The sequence below is a fragment of the Porites lutea genome, chromosome 8 (assembly GCF_958299795.1).
Source record: "Porites lutea chromosome 8, jaPorLute2.1, whole genome shotgun sequence".
NCBI classification, from domain to species: domain Eukaryota; kingdom Metazoa; phylum Cnidaria; class Anthozoa; order Scleractinia; family Poritidae; genus Porites; species Porites lutea.
In genome coordinates, this window is record NC_133208.1 from 8,671,453 (window position 1) to 8,692,911 (window position 21,459).

Genomic DNA, 21,459 nt, shown 5'->3' on the forward strand with positions numbered 1-21,459 from the left:
GGAGGGTTTCCTGTCATCCGGGTGATTTGTCACGAAAGTGTCATTTATGTCACGGGTCATGTAGGTCACAGAAGCGAGGCACAAGGCCTCCTTCCTCGCATTACAAGACAGTCAGAAACATTTTTGATGGCGACCGGATTTAGATGCAGGATGCTTGCGATTTATCAGTCTCTTTCGCTCTTCTTGGGTCTTACCTACCGAGCATCACCTCTTCTTTGAGATAAGTACTAGATTATTGCCCGATGGCTCACCGCTTACTCTCGGTGCTGTATTGATGTCCACAGTCATGTTCGTGCACATGATCGTCTTGTTGATTGCGGGAATTCATACACGTTGCGGTCGTTTATGCTTATGAAATGCCATTGCTTATTGGTAACATCGAATTTTACATCCGATCGACCATTAATTTTTTATGTTTTCAGTTACACTGGCGTGTATGCTAGTCCGTTCGGTGTGCGTAGCACAGTTTCGTTGTCCCTCAGACCGGTTGTGCCTCGTGTTCTTCAGCTACTTGTATCGCTGGTGCCAACTGGCGCTATATTTGAAATCAGTAACACTCGCCCGATCTTCAGTTGCCTGGAGCTGGGTCTCTTTGTTTATGATCTTGTTTTGTGATTTGGAAAGACACTTTATTTATTTATAATTATTTTGAGTTTACCTTTATGCAATTTGAGCATTTTTGACCTTTGGACGCAGCTTATATGTATAATTAATATTACAGTATTATAAAAATACAAAAAAAAAAAAACAACAGCAACAGCAACAACAAAACAAAGCCAAACAAAACGATGCGTTATTAAACCCTACAGGCTAAAACTTGCAACCATTCTAACAAAGTTACCTCCGAGGTACAGTGTACTGTATCAGCATATCAGGTTTATCGTTTGCTGTTCATATGTCAGTTTTGTCTGCATATTGTGTTTTTATCCTGTTGCATTGTGTATCGTTGTGTTCTGTTGTTTTCCTTTAGTCGCTGTCGGCGACATTCTGTCTGCCAGTGCTTGCTTCTGGGCCGTTTTTTTTTCAGTGTGAGGCTTTGTTCCTCCACTTGTATTTGAGGCGTTGACCTCATTTTGTTGAGGTTTTGTCCTCATGTTGTATCAAGGCTTTGTCCTTGTTTTTTATATTGAGGCTTCGTCCTCATATTTTATTTTGAGGCTTTGGCCTCGTATTACATTATTTATTATTTTGGCATTTATAGGGGAGTTTTTTGCGTCGACTTAATGTCTGACAGACTTTCCCTGCCACATTTTTATTGTGTTATATAGTGGATTCGTCCATTATTTTTATTTATTACATTGAGGCTTTGTCCTCATATTCTATTTTGAGGCTTCGGCCTCGTATTATATTGAGGCTTTGTCCTCATATTTTATTTTGAGGCTTCGTCCTCGTATTATATTGAGGCTTTGTCCTCATATTTTATTTTGAGGCTTTGTCCTCATATTTTATATTGAGGTTTCGTCCTCATATTTTATATTGAGGTTTCGTCCTCATTATTTTATGTTGAGGCTAGGTTCCTCAGTTTGAGGCTTTGGTCCTCATTGTTCTAGGCCCCTGTTCCTTTGTTTGTACTGCTTATTTGATTTGTTTGCAGTGATATGTGTGTGGTTCTGTTGTTGTATTTTTGTCTAGGGTAACCAGATGCCAATATTATTTGGTTTGAATTTCTATTCACATTTTTTGCCTTTTTTGTCTATTTTTTAGTCTTTATTCATGCAATCCGTTATTTTGGTTTACATGCAGCTACATTAACTTTAATCTCCGGTTTTGTTGGCTCCCCTGTTTTGATATGTGTGAACATTACAGTCCTGCATTTATTGTGATGAGACACTGTTATACGTTGCTTTATGCTTTACTCTCCACGTCACATCAGTGCTTTTAGCTTTGTTGTTTCTGAGGAATTTACGGTTTATTTGTTTTGTTTGGGAGATCCTGATTGATTTATTAATTGGTTACACATTGTTCTTTAATGGTAGCACATTCTGGCTTTTTTAAAGAAGTTGTTTTTATAGTTTTTTCATTTTACTGCAGGTGCTAAGGTATACACATGCAGCTCCCTTTCATGAACGCCTTTTGAATGAAGCCAGTCTTGAGCAGAGTACCAACCAGCCTTATCCAACCATCTTCAGCTTTCCCTTGGCATCTCTCTTAAGAAAGTCAATAGCTCTGCATTCTCTTTGGTTCCTCAATTCAGTTCAACATAGTATGCAAGAAATGTTCCAAAGAGTTGTACACATTCTGCTGATCAGTTTTCCAGGAGTTGCATCTCTAGTGTCGGGCTACTCAAGAGCAGCTGCTGCGTCCCTTGGCACGTGGCACCTACGTGTACATCTACTTGGGCAGAACTTTCCTCAGGCAACTTTGGCTTGCTGGGCATTGTGATTGGGTATACATGTAGCTCAAGTGTATAGGACATGTATGTCATTTGATACTTATGTGCAGGACATATGGGCAGTGACATTGTAATATGTAGAATTCTCACCACATGAGTCAGGGTCATTCGGCCATCTTACAGTATATTGATTTTTTCACTTTTAAATTCACCTGTTAGTTTCCTAGGTGATTTCTGCTTACAGTATAGTTTCAAGGTGACTGTGTGAGCAGGGGCCATACAGCCATCTCACAGATTTTCATTTGAATCAGTTACATCAGTGAGTTACGTCAGACTTTTTATTAGTATCATTCAGGGTGACTGTGTGAGCAGGGGCCATACAGCCATCTCACAGATTTTCATTTGAATCAGTTACATCAGTGAGTTTCGTCAGACTTTTTATTAGTATCATTCAGGGTGACTGTGTGAGCAGGGGCCATACAGCCATCTCACAGATTTTCATTTGAATCAGTTACATCAGTGAGTTACGTCAGACTTTTTATTAGTATCATTCAGGGTGACTGTGTGAGCAGGGGCCATACAGCCATCGCACAGATTTATTGTAATCAGCTACATCAGTTAGCTATTTCAGACTTTTGATAAGTATAATTTTGCATGACTGTGTGAGCAGTGGCCATACAGCCATATCACAGATTTCCAAATTTAATCCGTCCATTATGTCACTGAGCTATGACAATTTAGAGTAAATTGTTATTATTTAAATTCATGTTTACTCTGTGAGCAGGGGCCATACAGCCATCTTACCGATTTCATTTTAATCAGTTACATTAACAAGCTATTTCAGCTTTTTGATAAGGGAGCAGGGGCCAGATCACAGTTTTTTAAATTAAATCATTTCATTATGTCACTGAGCTATGACCATTCAGCCTAAATTGTTATCATTTAAATTCCTGGTGACTGTGTTAGCAGGGGCCATACAGCCATCTTACTGATTAATTTTCACTTCTAATCATTTCAACCTGGTTGAACTTTACAGCTTTTAAACACGTTTGAGCTTCGTATCGATGTGGCATTAGTGAGGCCGATATTATAAGTTGACTGTGTGAGCTGACAGGCTATGCAGCCATTTCCTTTATTCTAGCTACAGTAGCCCATTTCTGTTGGTTACATCAATCCACTTCTGTATCCAAGACTTAGGAAAACGTTACTTAAAACTCATTTGCATATATAGGCCATTTTATTCCCATCTAGTGTCCAGTGCTTAGTGAATAAGTGCAATTTATGATGGCTGTGTGAACAAGGGCCATACAGTTATCTCATTCATTTTCACTTTTAAACTGTTAGTTAACTTAAGTGATTCACACTTTTTAATCTGTATCAGATTCAATGACAGTGTGAGCAAGGGCCATTCAAACTTGTACATTTCTGTTGGTTACACTGATCCATTTCAGTAAGCAGGGCTTCGTAAACAGCCTTACCATTCTATTTCTATATGTTTACGTGCATAACCTCCACTGAACTAAACTGGTGGAACTAAGCTGTGAGTGACAGTGACAAAGAATGTATACAATGTCCTATTGCTATGGACACACATGAGCCGTTATGGCGCTAGTTGACGCTATTGTTGTAAGGTGTACACGGTTGGATGATTATAATACATGTATATTCATCTCAGCTCTCGCACATTGACCTTTTTTTTATTTTTAATGTGGTATCTTTCTTACCTTTAACCCCCAGAGGTTTTGTGTGACTGCATTGGTTGGGGGATACGTTCCCAATTTTTCCCATGTGGTTTTTCGGGTTTTCGTATCAGGCGGCACACACCTTTTTCCATTGTACATTTTGATTTGTAGGTACCAGTAGTTTCTGTTGGCGGTCGTCTTGCTTTGGCCTCGGGTGGGGCGGCCCTTTCACTCGTTCCTTGCTCTGGGCTGTGGCGGGTGTGCCCTCACCTTTGCTGGGATAATGTTCTTATGTATCTGGTTTTCCCAGCTTTATATGCTTTAATTTAATAAACGGCCACTCCCGTGGCCAAAATATCCCATAATGGGTTTGTGATTATTTGTGTCCCAGCAAACAGAGCTCACCCAAAGCGAGACTCCGCCAACATCAATAACTTTCGTAATATGTAAAGGAACATGAAGCATAAATGAGATTTATTTCTAAAAGAAATAAATGGTTTTATGCTTAATGTGACTGATCATTATTGTATTTCTCCAGCTACCAGCAAAGGAGGGTTTCCTGTCATCCGGGTGATTTGTCACGAAAGTGTCATTTATGTCACGGGTCATGTAGGTCACAGAAGCGAGGCACAAGGCCTCCTTCCTCGCATTACAAGACAGTCAGAAACATTTTTCCCTCCCTTCCCTCCCGTTAGCTTTATTTTACCCTAGGGAGTGGCGGGTGTGCCCTCACCTTTGCTGGGATAATGTTCTTATGTATCTGGTTTTCCCAGCTTTATATGCTTTAATTTAATAAACGGCCACTCCCGTGGCCAAAATATCCCATAATGGGTTTGTGATTATTTGTGTCCCAGCAAACAGAGCTCACCCAAAGCGAGACTCCGCCAACATCAATAACTTTCGTAATATGTAAAGGAACATGAAGCATAAATGCTAATTTTGTAACACCATCTTTGATATCCATTTTTTGTTTTGTTAGGTCAAAATAAACAAAAGGAAATAAAGTTTTGAAATTACTTATATTAAGTAATGTTCCACCTTGATAATCATTATTTGCATAGACGTATGACATTACATTTCTAAAAACTCTTGACATATCTGTAGAAGGTTTAAAGTGAATATCTGGGTATTCGTTTCCATTTGCAACTTCCAGGTAACATCTTGATATATTAGCATTATTTGGTAGATTAAAAGTATCGTATAAAAATGGATTCGCCGTTTGTTCATCAATTCTTGCCGTATCAATTCCAAAAATAAATACATGGCGTGGTTTTGAAATAGCATTTGTAATTCTAAAATGACCTGTCTGTTGCTGTGTATTATTTGATCTTTCAACTACTTCATTCAAATATGTCCATTTGTAAGGTTTAAGATAATTTTCCATGTACAACTTTTGTCCTTCTGAATTAAACGTAAGTTTTGGAATAAAAAGTTGTAGTCTTGTTATAATAACTCTACAATCATCAGCACCTTGAAAAATTAAATTTGCATCTTTTTCAATTTCGATATTTAGCTCAATTTTTGTATTTGGAAGTAATTTGTCTTCCAATGCTTCAAAGAAAGAATATCTATTAAGAGGAATTTCACAGTTTACTGTGGCTGATGCACCTAATAGTAATTTTCTTTTATGAAAACCTTTATTATAAGTTGCTTGAGCAGGTCTTTCCTCTGCAGATGTTGATGTATCAAGAAAATAAAATTCGTTTGTAGCAACACTCTCAGCATATGAAGGATTATACTCAAGAAGATTTTTAATATTTACAACATGATTTGCATAATTACAACTATAAACTTCTCTACCATTTGCTAGGATACTTAATTTTTCTATAAATGAGTTACTACCATTTACAATTCCATTATGATCAGCAACTGCAATATCATTTCCATCTGCTAGCTTATTTACTTTAAAATCCATTGATAATCGTGCGTTATACCAATCAAAAGGAGTAGTTTCTCCTGTGTTATCAGCAACAAATCTAAGACCTGTTTTAGTTTGGTGAGCGTTATTTGCTGGAGCCGCATCTAAAGTCTGTTCCAGGTCAAAAACAACATCCTCATATCTATCTAAATATTTTGGATTTCTAAAAGACTTCATTTTATTTTAATAATGATATAATTTTCTCTTACGTGTTGAACCTCCACTAAGAAGGTTATTCAATGTTTGATCTATCTCTTGTTGACTTATTGTTTCAACATTTTTATTAAAAGTAACTTTTTTGTTGGAGGGTGCAGCCTTTTCTTTTGATAACATTTGCACTATCTTATCACCAGCCTTTTTACCAACATGTTCACCAGTTTTTGTTGCAGCCATTGTTACCGCTTTTTTAGCACCTCTTTTAGCAGCTTTTTTCATTGTTTTTCCAAATATTTTTTTACCAACCGATTTAAACACATCCATCATTCCTTCTCCATAAATATGTTGTCTTGTATATCTACCCAATTCAGGGTCAAGTTTCATTTTAAACTCTGATTGTCTCATCATTTTATTTTAATAGTTATATAACTACAAAGTATTACATTGAATGGAGTATCAAAGTCATAAACCAATCTATACCATTAAAATTTACTGGTCTTCCAAGTGAGTCTGTCACATATATTCTCATTTCATCAATGTGAAATGAAGAAACATCACAATACAATGGCCTTTTAGGTTCAAATGTAAATGGATAAGACCTTGTGAGATTGTCTGTTGGTATTACAGCAATAGTATTTGTATTTATTCCATTTACAATGCTATTAGTTATTGCGCTTGTGTTGATATTTAATACATCAATCGAATTTGTGATATTTGGTAGTTTTGTTCCATACTCTGTTTTTGTAATAAGTTTCTTTTCAAATCCAATTAGGTCTCCGAATTTAGTTCCTCTCAGATCAAGTTGATAGTTATTACTAACTGAAATTAAAATTCGATAGGTAGATAGTATAAAAGTTAGATTGATTGAATACTTCTTTTTTCCACTTGAATCTGTTGAGTGACGATTTTTTTGTTCCAGATATTGATGAATGTAATCATTAATATCTGAGTAGGAATACATTCCATCTGTAAAAGTAATTGTTTGCCAGGCGGATCCATCGTGAGTATATTTGATTTTATTATTGTCGTAATCACTTCTAATGTTGTACCAAGAGTAAGTCATGGACAGTCGATCAAGAGCAAGTTCGTGTTTCTTATCAGGGTCAAGTTTCAGAGATGGATTAAACTTGATAGTTAAATCACCAGGTCTGCTTGTTCCTCTTTTTTCCCTGTTTATTGAGGAAATGTGAATAGCTCGTTCTTCCATTTATTTAATAGATATATAATTTTTTAGTAGATCGTTAAGTTGTTTTTTGAGATTACTTTCATTTGATTGAGAAGATGTGCTATTTGAGAAAACTCAGGTATCACACCATTATTCCCAGCAAGAATTGAACCACCGAGTAATTCAAGTCTGTCTAAAAGTTGATGTGGGTTGTTAAAGTAAATCATTCCTTGCCCCATTTTATACTCAAGCGAACCTAAATAAAGTTCAAGAATGTTTTTGTATTTATGTGGTAAATCTTTTTGCATTTGAATAAATTCTATTTCCATTTTTTCGTCTTCTGTTTTTTGTTTTTTTCTCTTCAAACCAGCTATTTGTCCTGTAGTAACTTTTACATCATTTTTTACTTCATCACGTATTTCTCTAAGTCTTTCAGGGTTAGTATCAAAAAATTCATTTGGTCTTGGGTAGCCCATATCCTTTAGTACTCCTAAATCCACATTGTCAAGATTTTTTTCAATGTTATAACGTGTAGGTGATCTTGGTTTAGATGTTGTTGGTTCTGGCAAACCTCTATCCAAACCTTCTTCGTTGTCGTATGGTAATTCTCTCATATCAGCAAATCGGTTAAATTGTTCAAAACCTTGAGTAAGAGCAAGTTGATTTTTTTTAAGTTGTGCTATAGTTGCGTTTTGCTGCTCATCAATACTTTTTTTAATACTATCTTGAGATTTAATAAGTGGTTTAAATGACTCTTTAAATCCTTCCCGAACATCTTGTTTTTGCCATTTTGTTATTTTTATAACATCTCTCACCTGTCGAGTCAAAGCATCAGCTTCAATTTTATTTCTTGCAAGTTTTTTGTATTCTTCAACATCCATTTTTATTTAATATGTATATTAGATAAAATGGAAATACCAAACTATGATAGTGGTGACAATCCAGATAAAAAATATAAACAATTATTTCCTTACATGCCATCAAACACATTCCGTATGTTAATCTGTGGAAACAGTGGAAGTGGTAAGACTAATCTATTGTACCATATGTTAATCAAACCACTGTTGTATTACGATGAAATTTATCTTTACGCGCGTAATTTAGAACAGGATAAGTATCAAAACTAATTCAAAAAATGAGGGAGTTAAGTCATAAATTGGGATATGAAATACTTCATGTAAGTAATGATGAAATAATTCCAGTGACAGAAATGGATTATGAAGACAATCAAAAACTTGTGATATTCGATGACTATGTTTGTGATAAAAACCAGAGACAACTGATTGATTATTTCATTCAAGGACGACATAAGAATTGTTCGGTGGTGTACCTCAGTCAATCGTTTTATAAAACACCAAAGGACATTCGGCTGAATTGTTCTCATTACTGTTTATATGAATTTCCATCATCGAGGGAGTCTAATAGAATATCATCTGAGTTAGGAGTTAGTAAAGAAGATTACCACTCAGCAACTAAAAAACCGTATTCATTTCTATACGTTGATAAACCAAGAAAACGTATTGCAAAAAACTTTACTGGTAATCTAACCAATAATTAAAATGGGAATATTTAACGAACAATCTTCAGATCATCCCTTTGCTAAGGGAATACAAGGTGCACCAGGAGTTGGATTTAATCTCACTTCAAGTGGGGATTATGATATGATAAATAAAAAACTAAGAAATGTTGGCGCACCTAGTGTTAATTCTGATGCTGCTACAAAGAAATATGTTGATGATAATTCCACTGGAACTCCCTCAACATCATGACTAACAGTTGATTCAAACATTGATATGAAGGATAGATACCGTATTCAAAATCTTATCACACCACAGGATTCTAAAGATCCAGCAACAAAATATTACGTAGACAACACATTTCTTGACAGAGATGGATCTTACCCAATGAAAGGAAATCTAAATATGGACAACAATCGAATATTTAATCTACCAGCTCCAAATGGTAGTAATCAACCAACACCATTAGCTTTCACAGATTTGAAGTATCTCCACGTTGCTGGAACAAATAAAATGACTAATAATCTAAACATGGATAACAAAGGAATAATTCATTTTAAAACACCAACAAATGACACAGATGGTGCAACCAAAAAGTATGTTGACGACTCAATACCTGATACAAGTTCTTTTATAAAAAAGGACGGAAGTGTTGCAATGACTAGTAACCTAAATCTTGGAAACAAAAAAATAGTTGATCTTGCAACTCCAACATCAAATACAGATGCTGCAACCAAAAAGTATGTGGATGATAATGCTGGAAGCCCAGATTTGAGTGATTACTTGGAAAAAGATGGTACCGTCACTATGACTGGAAACCTTAATCTTGGTAATAATAAAATAGTTAACCTCAGTGACCCCACCACAGATCAACAAGCTGCTAATCGCGGATGGGTTCGTAAACAAATAGAAAGGTTTGATCATCATTCTGGAGATGGAACAAGTAGTGTATTTACTATAACAAATCCAGCTGCGCCAACGACTTTGTATCTACAATATATCTCAGGTTCATCATTTGATGATTTTGTTTTTACAACATCAGCACCTGGTCAACCTCTTGTAGGGTGGGCACCAACTGCTAACACATACATTAACAAAATAGAATTTCAATTTGGTTCGCGAAATATAAATGTTGACTTTCTGTGGTTTATTCCCAGAGATAACTCTCTTTCCAATTCTAACTTTTGGGTAAGTGGAAATCGCACTAGCACTTGGTCATTAAATATTCACAAGTCTTGGAATTATAATATGTCAGGAGTAAAACTAAGAACTCATAACAATTCAAATCACACTGCTATCACTTGTCGGCTATTCACTGATCTACCAAAAGCAATAACCAAACCACTTAAGAGAATAGAAATCAACACACCTAAAATTGTAATAAGTGGGGTTGTAAAAGCTGATGTCAACCTTGGTAGTAATAAAATAGAGAATCTGGGTCTACCAACCCAAGACAATGAAGCAGTAAACAAAGGTTATGTCGACAATCTAGTTCATCTTACTGCAGTTCAACCAAGTCATTATAAAGATGAGTTTGCTTATCTCATGACAAGTGGGGCTCAATGGACTGATGAAACGGATGGAGGGTTTAGTTTTGTTGTAACAAAAATAGGAGATTTAGCACCAAACAAAGGAAACTTTCACGACTATAATCACAAAGTAATTTACGCGACTATAGCAAAGAATGGACTTTTACAAAAATATAAGTATAAGACGGGAATTAATTTTTACAGACTAACTGCAAATACTGATTACACGTTGTGTTTGGAAATACTCAACACTGATTATAATCTTTGGAATAATACACAAATAAGTGTTGACAAAGGAACTTCAAAAGGATTATCAATTGGAAATGTAAGTGTAAAAAAACTTTCCCATAGGTATACTGATTCAACAGGGAAAACACAAACTATGTACTACCACAGAATAATAATTAATTTCCGGAAGTTGTCATCTGGAAATAGGTTCTTTCTTCACATTTTGGTTGATATTCTTCAGGGTGGATATAACCTGCGTGCGTATCCAACATTGTTTAAAGGAGTTTACATAATTGCTTATGGAATTGAGGGTACATTTAGCAATATCGACCCAGATAAAGTTTACGACTATCACACCGCATTTGATATCAAACCAACAGAAGTAGTGTATAATGTTGATATTAATGCAAATCAAAAAGAAATTAAAAATATCAAACTTGACCGACAAAATGATAATAGTGCTGCAACAGTTGCATTAGTAAAAGAACTAGCTCCTCACACTAAAAATGCTTTGTATAGATTATACTTTAGTGATTTCTATGACTTTGCTGATGCGGATACTTACGGAATAAATATAGGCTCATTTGGAGTTATTATTAATTCTTTGAAACCTAATATAACACTACCTCATAATAAAGACCTAAGTGAAATATCAGAAAAAGGATTACATATTAATGGTTATGATATTACTTTTTCTCCTTCACATTCTTCGAAATCTACTTTATGTATTGTTTTTAGTCATTGGAGAAATAGGAGTTTTACCCTAACTAAATATTTATCAACAAACAATAATATTTTAGTAAAATTGGATTATAATAAATCAAACAATAAAGTAACTTTAACTGTCAACAAAACAACTCAAAATTTTACTACGCTAAGTAGTTTTAATGGAAAAATAATTGTTTTATGGCTAGCAGAAAATCTTAGTGCAAATGTCACAAAAGCTTCAATAAGTAACTACAGCTCAACATTAACTATACCAGCTGTTAATTACAATGCTAATCAACGTTGGAAGTTTACAACTGAAGATGGAGTGATATTAAGATTAATGTACTCCACAAACTTTTACGACACCGACTCTGAGCAATTTCACAAAGTAATGCTTCAAGAAAAGTTAAGTGGAAGTTATGTAATGTAAAGAATAAATGAAAAGAAATAGTAGTAAAAGAAAGAGTATTTTTGAATTTAATCATATTGATAAATCTTTATCAGAGGAACAATATAATACTATTACTAATCTCTATAAACATTACCATAAGAAACATTGGTGTTATAAAAAATGTTATAAATCTTATAAATTTCTAGATAATTTTTTTACTATTTCTAGTTTATCTCTTATTGCTGTTGGCACTATCACAGGAGGACTAACACTCAATCCTGTTATTCTTGGTGTAATAAACGGAGCAGGAGTAATTGTGGCTGGAATTACAAAAAAGAAGGATTTTAAGAAGAAGATAGAAACATCAAAGATGGCTTATACTACTTATGAAAAAGTATTAGTAGAACTGAGATCAGCACTTAGAGGAGATGAGTGGAATAAAGAAGAGTTTGTAGATCGTATTAAGATTCTGGATGAAATGATAATTGATCAATGTCCATCAAGTGTTGATAACTTTGTGGAAAAGTATAAAAAGAAATTTAATATATAATAGATTAAATATTCAACTAATATTTAATCTAAAGATTTTTCTATTTGTTCTACTATAAACTCTTCACACTCATCAAAGAAATTCAATCTCGATTGATTTGGTATTTTATAAAATTCATTTATTACCCAAACCACATCACAAACATCAATTATGTTATCTCTATCAAATCCTTTATGACAATATTTATTAAATCTTTTATAAACCACATCACAATCATCATTTATGTTATCTCTATCAAATCCTTTATGTCTATATTTATCAAATCCTTTATGACTATATTTATTAAAGTTATAACCCATTCTTGAAAAGTAATAAGATTTAATACAAAAATCTATAACATTATTAGGATTATTCAATATTTTAGACTTATGATAATCTCTTTTATTTCTAAAATCTAAATATTTTTCATAAGTAACAGGATGTTTCTTATATAAATATCCTTCAAAAGAGTCTATGAATTGCAAACCTTTTTTTATAAGCTTTTGTTCTCTTTTGTATGTTTCATCTTCCATTTAATAATAAAAATATATTATTTAATTTATTTTTCAATTCTATGAAATATTTTTAAATGAGTAATTAGTGTTTTTTTGTTACGAAATGCTTTTGGGCAATATTTACAAAGAATACGAACACCACTCATATATTTATGTAATTTCTTACTAATATAATCATAATCATTACTGATAATATATGCGTAATCATTATCTTTATATTTTTCTTTAGTCTTTATCTGTGATTCTGTTATGCAGTAGTAGTTTGTGGGTGATTTGAATTCAATACACAAACCTTTATAATCTTTATGATAATCTAGTATCATTATATCTGGTTGCCCGCGTTGAAATCCTTTCCTATATGAATCTAGACTCTTTTCCTCTGTATCTTGATTCTCTCCCAGTCCAGCAACTAATATAGAATCTGGATAATAATTTCTTATTAGTTGAACAACTTTGTAATGAAGATCTGTCTCATTTTCTATTTTAAACATATTGTTATTTGGGTTGTCAAACATTTTATAAAATCCATATTTTCTTATATATGGAAGAACTTGAGATGTAATCCAATGTTTAAACTTTTTAGCTGATTCTAATTTAGAAGATAGTAAAAGTGAGTAAAAACCAGATTCATTTATGTAAAATGATTGTTGTAAACCCCCCGTCGTTTTGGCGGGGCCTTTATATTTATCTTCCTTATCAACATGACTCCTAATAGCTTTATCAGTATCTCGATATCCTAGTATTTTAGCTACATCTTTTCCAAGAAACCAAACATTTTGCTGTTTATCAATAAATGATTTTAACTCAATTCCTAAATCTTTATTTTTAAAACTTTTTTCAATCATGTTTGTCATTTTATATTAAATTTATATTCTTAAAGCTATAATTCAATTTTATTCTAATCATTAAATAGAAGATAATTGTTGCAAACCCCCCGTCGTTTTGGCGGCCCCTTTATATTTATTCTAATCATTAAATAGAAAACGATTAGTACAATAGTAAATTATGTTAATCTTTACTTTCCAACTTATAAAACTCCTCTTTACCCAGATAACTATATTAAAGCTTGTCTGGTTTATCAGTTTCTCTATGCAAAGTATTTTACACAAAAACTAGAAATAGATAAAATTATTTACAAACTGACAGAAGCAAGACACTACCTAAATTCTGATTCAAATATCATTACCAACCATCTAATATTCAACCTCGCTTTTAAAGCTTTTTGGAAACACTATAGGATTGGAAGAGGATGTGTATATGCTATAAACACACCTTTCAAAAAATGTGAAGTACTTGGTTATCTCACTGGGATAATTTACTGGTGTTTTCATAAAGGTTTAATATAATCATTAAATAAAATGGATGAAGTAGTTATAAAGAAAAAAGATGTAGACCGTCTTGCTAAAAAAATATTAAAAAATATATTTGATTTTTTTCATAATGAATATATAATCAATAATTTTGAAAAAAGGAAATTAGAAAAACAAAAATTCCTTAATAATCTTGCTTATAGTCATATTCTTTATTTAAACAAAAAAGGTGAAATAAATGAGTTACATAAACAATTTTTAGAAAGTTTTTTTAGTAAAAAAGAATTTGAATACACTTTAAAACTTGTGGATGAAGCAATGAAAGATGATGGTATTGATACAAGTGGAATATATTTTACTCTTAATGATTTAGATTTAGAAGAGGAAATTGATGATGATTTGATTGTTAATGAAGATTTATTTTTAGATATTTTTAGAGTATTTGAAAATAGGCATTTTTTATTTTAAGGGGAACAGCCCTCCCTCTCTACAGTTCCCCATAATTTTATATTTTTTTAAAATATAAAATTATTTTCCAACTAAACTTATTATATAAATCGATCCATAACCAAAATAAATATCTTCTAGCTATTTCTTTTACTTTTTTATCCATTTCTTCTGAATTAAGATTATATCTATTGTCATCCACTTTAGGTTCATTGTAATAATATATATACGTTCTATCATAATCTTTTCCATGTACTATTACTCTAGGAGCTGGATGAGAATTAAAATAATAATATATCAAATTACTTTCATCTTCTTTACAAAATTCTAAAAATTCTTTTAATATTTTATCACTATGACAAATACATACTTTTTTATTAATATTATTTCCTATTTCAAATCTGTTACATGGATAATTTTCTTTTTGAAATATTATTGAGTAAATTTGACTAGGATTAGAAACCATTTTATTTATTTAATTATTATCTTTAAATATATATTTTTTAAATCAAATAGATTGAGATAACAATCTTATTACTTCTTCACTTTTTAATTTCAAATACTCACTCTTTAATTCTTTCATGTAATCTTCTTCTTTAGTTATTCCATCTTCTGGACAATTAGCTTCAAAAAAACATTGAAAAAAATAACTTTCTTCTTCTTGAACTTTTAAAAACAATTCTTTTGCTACAATTTTAGGTGATTTATCAACACTATTACTCATTTTATTAAAAGTATTTATTTCTTTAAACCTTTATAACAATTCCACCATTTTTCATAAATATCTAAAGTTAGATAACTAATCTTAAGTTCAATAAGTTTATACTTTTCACAACCCATCTCCTCCAAAATTTTTTTAGTTAAATAATTAATATTTATCATTCTCTTTCTAAAGTATTGCTTGTTTAGTATTTTCATGATATTATTATCTATTTTTGTTAGTTTATCGTAAAGTTCACATTTTTCTTCATCATTTAGGTTTATTCTTTTAGAAATTTCATTTACCTTTTTCTCATAGTGGTATTTCCTATGATAAATACTCTTTTTTCTATAATGCAGCCTATCCAAATCTTTTACATCAAATAACCCTAATACATGGCCGTTTTGTAAACCACATTCATCACAAATTTTGTACCCAGAATCTATTGTAAAAGATTTAGTATTAGAACAATCTGAACATCCCCTTTTTACCTTTTTACTCTCAACTTTATATTTATGTATTATACCCAGATATTTTTTTATTTCTTCTTCTGTATATGACATTTATTATTTATACTTTATTTACTTTAAAATATTTTTTTTATCTAAAAGCCAAAGTGTGTACCTTATCCTCTAAGACTATTCTTTTATCATCTTCATTACTCAGAGCTATTTTATTTACTTCTTTTGAATAAATATCATGTTTCTCACTTCTTATTATCTTCATAGATCTCATTTCTTTTTCACCTGAAAATAAACATTTAACATAATCATCAAAATCTATTTTCTTTTTTACAACATTTTTCTTTATCCCTTTACACTTTCTTACTTCATTTTCCTCCTCAATTTTAAAACTATAAAGTTTGGGTCGCAATCCAACAAAATGTGTTATCTGTTTTCCTGCAACTTCATCTTTAAACATTCCAATAACTTTTTTATTAGCTCCTGTTGGTATTCCAGATTCATGATTGGGAGGATAATCAGAAGTGTCAAACTTGGTTAAAATATCAGGACTTATATCTTTATAAAAATCTTTTGTTTTAATTTGAAACATCAATGAATCCGTATCTGTAAACAATAATTCTGCATTGTTTCCATATTTTACTTTAATATATGTGTAATGAAAATTGAACATCAGTGTTTTTGATAAATCTAGAATTGCTTGACCAACATACACTGGTTTGTTAAAATACACTTCTGTCCGCTTCATATGAACTGCTATAAGATTTTTATCAAATATTGTCACTCTATCAAAGTTGGGTTTACTTGTTAGCTTAACAGCTTTTTTACGATTATCAACAAGTTCTATATTTTGTCTCTTCCTTATGTTTTCAATTGTCTTTCCAAATACTGAATTATTCATCAGTTTAAAAAAGTCTTTCTCAAAACTGTTAGCTGCTACTTTTCGAAGTTCTGTATTTTTTCTTATATATGGTTCCATCCAAGAAGACTGATAAAATGATATTCCTCTATGAACAGCAGTAATCCTCATACCCAACTCAAGATACTGTCTAAGATTTCGATAATGTACAACATAATTCTTTCGGGGTTTAAAATGACATATAAGTTTTTCAACACCATTAACAATAATCTTCTCAGGTGCAAGAGGATAGTCATTATGTGTTTCCCATAGGTGAGGAGGATACTCTAAATCAACTTCAAATATATATCCTTTACTCCCAAGATTTGACATACTATGATTTGCTTTCTCAATAATATCCATTACCTTTTCTTTTGTAATATTTTTCATCCATTTAAATCCATGCGTTGGAAGATTTTGAGACATCGCCCAACCGTATAGATTGTTTGCATCTAAATATTGAATAAATGTTGACTCCTTTCCAGGATTAAATTCTTTCATGTATTTATTATTTGCTTCTGCATATCGTTTTGATATATGTGTTATTCCACCACGTATACCACGCTCAAACATCATTAACATATCATAATCATGTAGTAACTCTAATTGCTGGCCTGTTTCTTTTAGACATGCATCCCAAGCTAAACCTGGGGAAGTGTAATAATGTGCTGGATCTAGTTTGTAATGTTTTAGACAAGTTTTCCTAAAGTTTTCAAATACATCTGATAAAAGTAAAACATCAGATTTAAGATAAAGATTGTGATAATCTCTTATTGTTTTACATTCAAAAGTATTCCAAACGCGAATAGCATGTTGGTAATCATCATCACTAATATCTTCATCATAAAGTTGGGAGTAAAATTCCTCTTTGGGTGGAAGTTGTGTTTCTGATAATTTATCAAGTGATGAAACATAATCATAAGGATAAACTCCCTTACGAGTTAGTAGATCTACATTTTTCTTGAATACATGTTTTGTATTATGAAAATCTTCTTTTGATAAATTTGAAACAAGATTGGCAAGTGATGTTTGAAGAAACTTGAATGAATCTAAAAATCGTATTTCAAAATTTATTGGGCACATTTTTCCAAGTTTTGAGCAATAATACTCTCCAACTTTAATACTTTTTGAAAAAGAAATATATTTTTCTTCAGTAGATGGAATACAATTTAAATCTCCTTCTAATCTAGCAATTTGTTTTATAAATAAGTGAGCATCATAACCTTGAAGATTATGAAATATAACTGGTAGTATTCTTGGTTTACGACACATAAGATTACATTTGTTATGTGCTGCTCCGCGATACTGACCTGTAAAATGACAATGATCTCTAACTTTATCATTTCTTAATTCTCGACTACAAATGTGACAGTTAACTGCTTTCTCAAATGATTTTTGTTCTTCCTTAGTTAGTCTAAGAGGTTTTGGTCTTTGATAAAAATCATTATAAATTCCTTTAGTTACTTCCGCAAGTTTTTCTACAAATACTTTTGATATATCTTCATCTTCGGAGGTTTTTGTATAAATGATTGGTTTAATTTTTTATCTACTATTCCCTTTACATAAAAACAAAATCCTGATGGTTCATGTTTTTGGTAGTTGTAATTATAAGAGTCTTTTGGATTAGGACTGCAACTATTCATTGGTTTGGTAAAGCATTCAAAATCTGCATAAACTACAAAAGGAACAGGAAGTTTTTTGTAATAATTTTTGAAATATAGCATTGTGTTTGGTTCAGGCATTTTTACAAACGCTGTTGCATTATTACTACAATATTTAATATGATTATCTAATAATTCTTCCTTTGTAAAATGACTAAAACATCTCTTACAAATAAATATTTTACCGTTATGACTTGTAGTTTTTTGAGACCTTACTAACCTGTGAAAATTTTTAATAAGAGTATAATGTGAAACACCATCTTCTTCATACAAAAATAAATCAATAGTATTTTTACAATCTCTCTTTGCCTCTCTCAAAGGATAAATAATCATTTTACCATCTTCAGAAAAAACATTTATTCCTGGAATATCTGGATTAAGTTTTTCAAATTGAGTAATATTATTTACTTTCATTGGAAAAGTAATTCCTTTAGTGTTAAGTGAAAACTCATACTTTTCTAAATCTTTTATTCTTTCCTCATCTCTATCTCTTGGATGAAGATATCTAAGTATACACCAAAGAAAGCATTTGTCATCTTTATTTTTAATGTTAACAATTGCTTTTTTATTTTTTATCCAAGAAGGAAGATCAATATAAGATGAGCCCTTAGTTGGATTAAACTTAACAGTATTAACTTCAAGCTTTAAAACTTCTTTAAAATACCACCCGCTTCCCTTTTGATTAAAATCATCTATATCATTTAAAATTTTACTCATGCATTCTTGTACTATTTCAACTTCATTTGATGATTCATAATTTTTAAAAGTTTTTGAACCAAAATATGCTTTAAATTCTTCTAATTCTTGAATTCCTTTATCTGTTTTAACTGCAATTCTTTCCATTAAACAAACTAAAACCATTTTTAATTTAATATTTCTATGCTCCTTCAATAAATTTATTAAACTACCACCAACTCTATTGAAATATTCAGCAGGTCTAATACCAGGAATTCCCTCAAAAACATGCTTAACAGCAAAATTATTAAGAGCTGATTTTTCTCTTTTAATTCCTTGCTCATGTTCATAAATAGCACGCTCAAGAGATTTACGTAAGTAATCTGGAGTATCTTTGGGAATCTCTTTATTTTTTATACATTCCTCAAAATACTCTTCAAATGTTTTTATCTTTTTTTTCTTTTTATGTTCTTTTCTAATATCAATTCCTTTTCTAACTTTTTCTCTAGTTTTTGTTATTTTTTTATATAGTTTAATTAATCTTTTTCTTTCACCTAATTCTTTATAATCTTTCTTAAGTCCTTCTTTTTCTTCTTTTATTAAATGTTTTATTTCAGCTAAAGATAAATTCTGAAATTGTTTATCTGTTATAAAGGGTTGTGAACCCTGAAAACCATTAAGCGATTGGTTAGACATGACGTCTTCTAATAACTTATTATATTAAAAGACGATAATATCTAAATCATTTTTATAAGTTTAGAAATCATCACTATCATCATCACTATCTGGTAATATTATTTCATAATCTTCATAATCACTATAATCATCACTATCATCATCACTAAATTTTATTTGATTATAAATTTTTTTAAAAATATCATAGAATTCTATAAAACCAGGATAAGGTTTACCATCAACTAAATACTCACCGTCACCATCATCACTATCACTATCACTACCATAAACAAAATCATCATCACAAAAAGCATCATAACGTAGTTTATATAATTCAAAATTTTTATTAATAAAGATTAAATTGTTAGTAATATCACTTGGTAAAATCATACCACTAATATTCTTTAATTTACCTTTTTCTTGTCCTTTAAGAAAATCTTTCATAATATTCTTAATTCTAACAACTGTTTTACTCTCAAATAATCCATGATTTAATGAATCCAGTTTATTAATAATATACTCAAATTCCTTATTTATTCCTCTTATAAAAAGATATTCTTTTTTATAATTTTCTGCATAATGTGGAATTTTATTATTTCTAATTTCCATCATTTTTCCGATTAATTCCGTTTGAGGGGGGGTACTAAAATGCGCTACAGATACCATTTTGTATACTACTATTAATAATATATAAATTTAGCCAGGGCTAAAAGCGAAGCTCTGGCTTATAATGCTTATAAACGAAAAAAATTTAATCGTGTAATGCTAAACGGGGACAGCAATAAAGATGGAATCAAGATCAATAGATCTAATTAGCAAAAAAACGAATTGCACGTGCAGCACACCTTTTTTTTCTAATAAGCAAAAAAAAAAAACAAATTTGCACGCTTTTTGTCTTTCTTTGCCGTTGTTTTGCACAACTACAACGCTGTTTTGTAGGACTAAAACGTCGTCGTATGTGCTTACCCAATTTTGTCTCCTGTGTTCATGTTCGCTTTTATTTTTCACTGCCGCTCATTTTCATCTTGCTGGCCGCTCCTTGCTGGCCGCTAGCATTTCTCATTGTCTCACCACCGCTTTGAATTTTCATGTTTTTCTCCCTACAAAGTTTGTCTCTTTTGTTTTCAATCACTCGCTCTAGCTCTTTCTCTGTTATCCACGTGAGTGTAAACATCAAAAAGAACGTCGAAAAAGACACGACTTTGTTGTTGTTTTTTCTTTCTAAAAGTCCGGGCGGCCATGCGATTTTTTCAAAATAAAACCTTGAGTTGCACTTGGGTTGCCATACCTGTTGATTGAATTATTTTACATTGGTATGCCTGTGGTGTGGACGGACGGTCGGGCGGTCGGTTGGTGTACGGTCACGTGATTACCAAATTTTCTCGGATGGGTAGTTTACCACATTTTCTTACCCATGGTGCTCCGCTGCGCGCGCTTTCCGCTATTAATCTTGTAAAAATTCCAATATGAGCCATTAAAATTGTTGAATGACCTTCTTCACCTCAGACACTCTTGTCAGTCAACTGTGAATCGACGTCCGCCATTTTCAATTTTGTTCATAAAAACCTCTGACCTGGCAGCCTGGCTGCATCTTGCGCCCATCATCTACTCCCAAGGGGTGAGGATCTGTCTCCTTTTTCATAGGAAATTCATAAATTGTCTACTAAAACACTGTGCAATATGGAAGCAAGGCCAATTTAAGCACTAAAAGCTGCTCAGATGTCTCAGAATTGGAAGAAAACTAGTAAGAGAAATTGTTCAGAAATTATGCAAAAAATTGCTTGAAACGAAAAAAGTTGCTCGAAATACTACAAGTTGCCAAAAAGTTGGCGAGCAACTTGTGGAAAGCTCTAGGAAAGAAGGGGGAGTGGTGGAGGGGGGGGGGGGGGGTGGGAGACTACTCAATAAAGCTTTGTTCAGAGACGCTTCGCCCCAAGGTCCAGTCCCTTACCCTTAAATATA

At 32.0% G+C, this 21,459-nt stretch overlaps 1 long non-coding RNA gene across 1 annotated transcript; it reads left to right on the plus strand.

Moving 5' to 3' along the window:
* Positions 1 to 1,340: 1,340 nt before the first annotated feature.
* LOC140946937 (uncharacterized) lies at positions 1,341 to 4,842 on the plus strand. Its single transcript, XR_012166888.1, has 2 exons — positions 1,341 to 2,416; positions 3,369 to 4,842. It is a non-coding gene; the product is annotated as an uncharacterized lncRNA (long non-coding RNA).
* Positions 4,843 to 21,459: the final 16,617 nt, after the last annotated feature.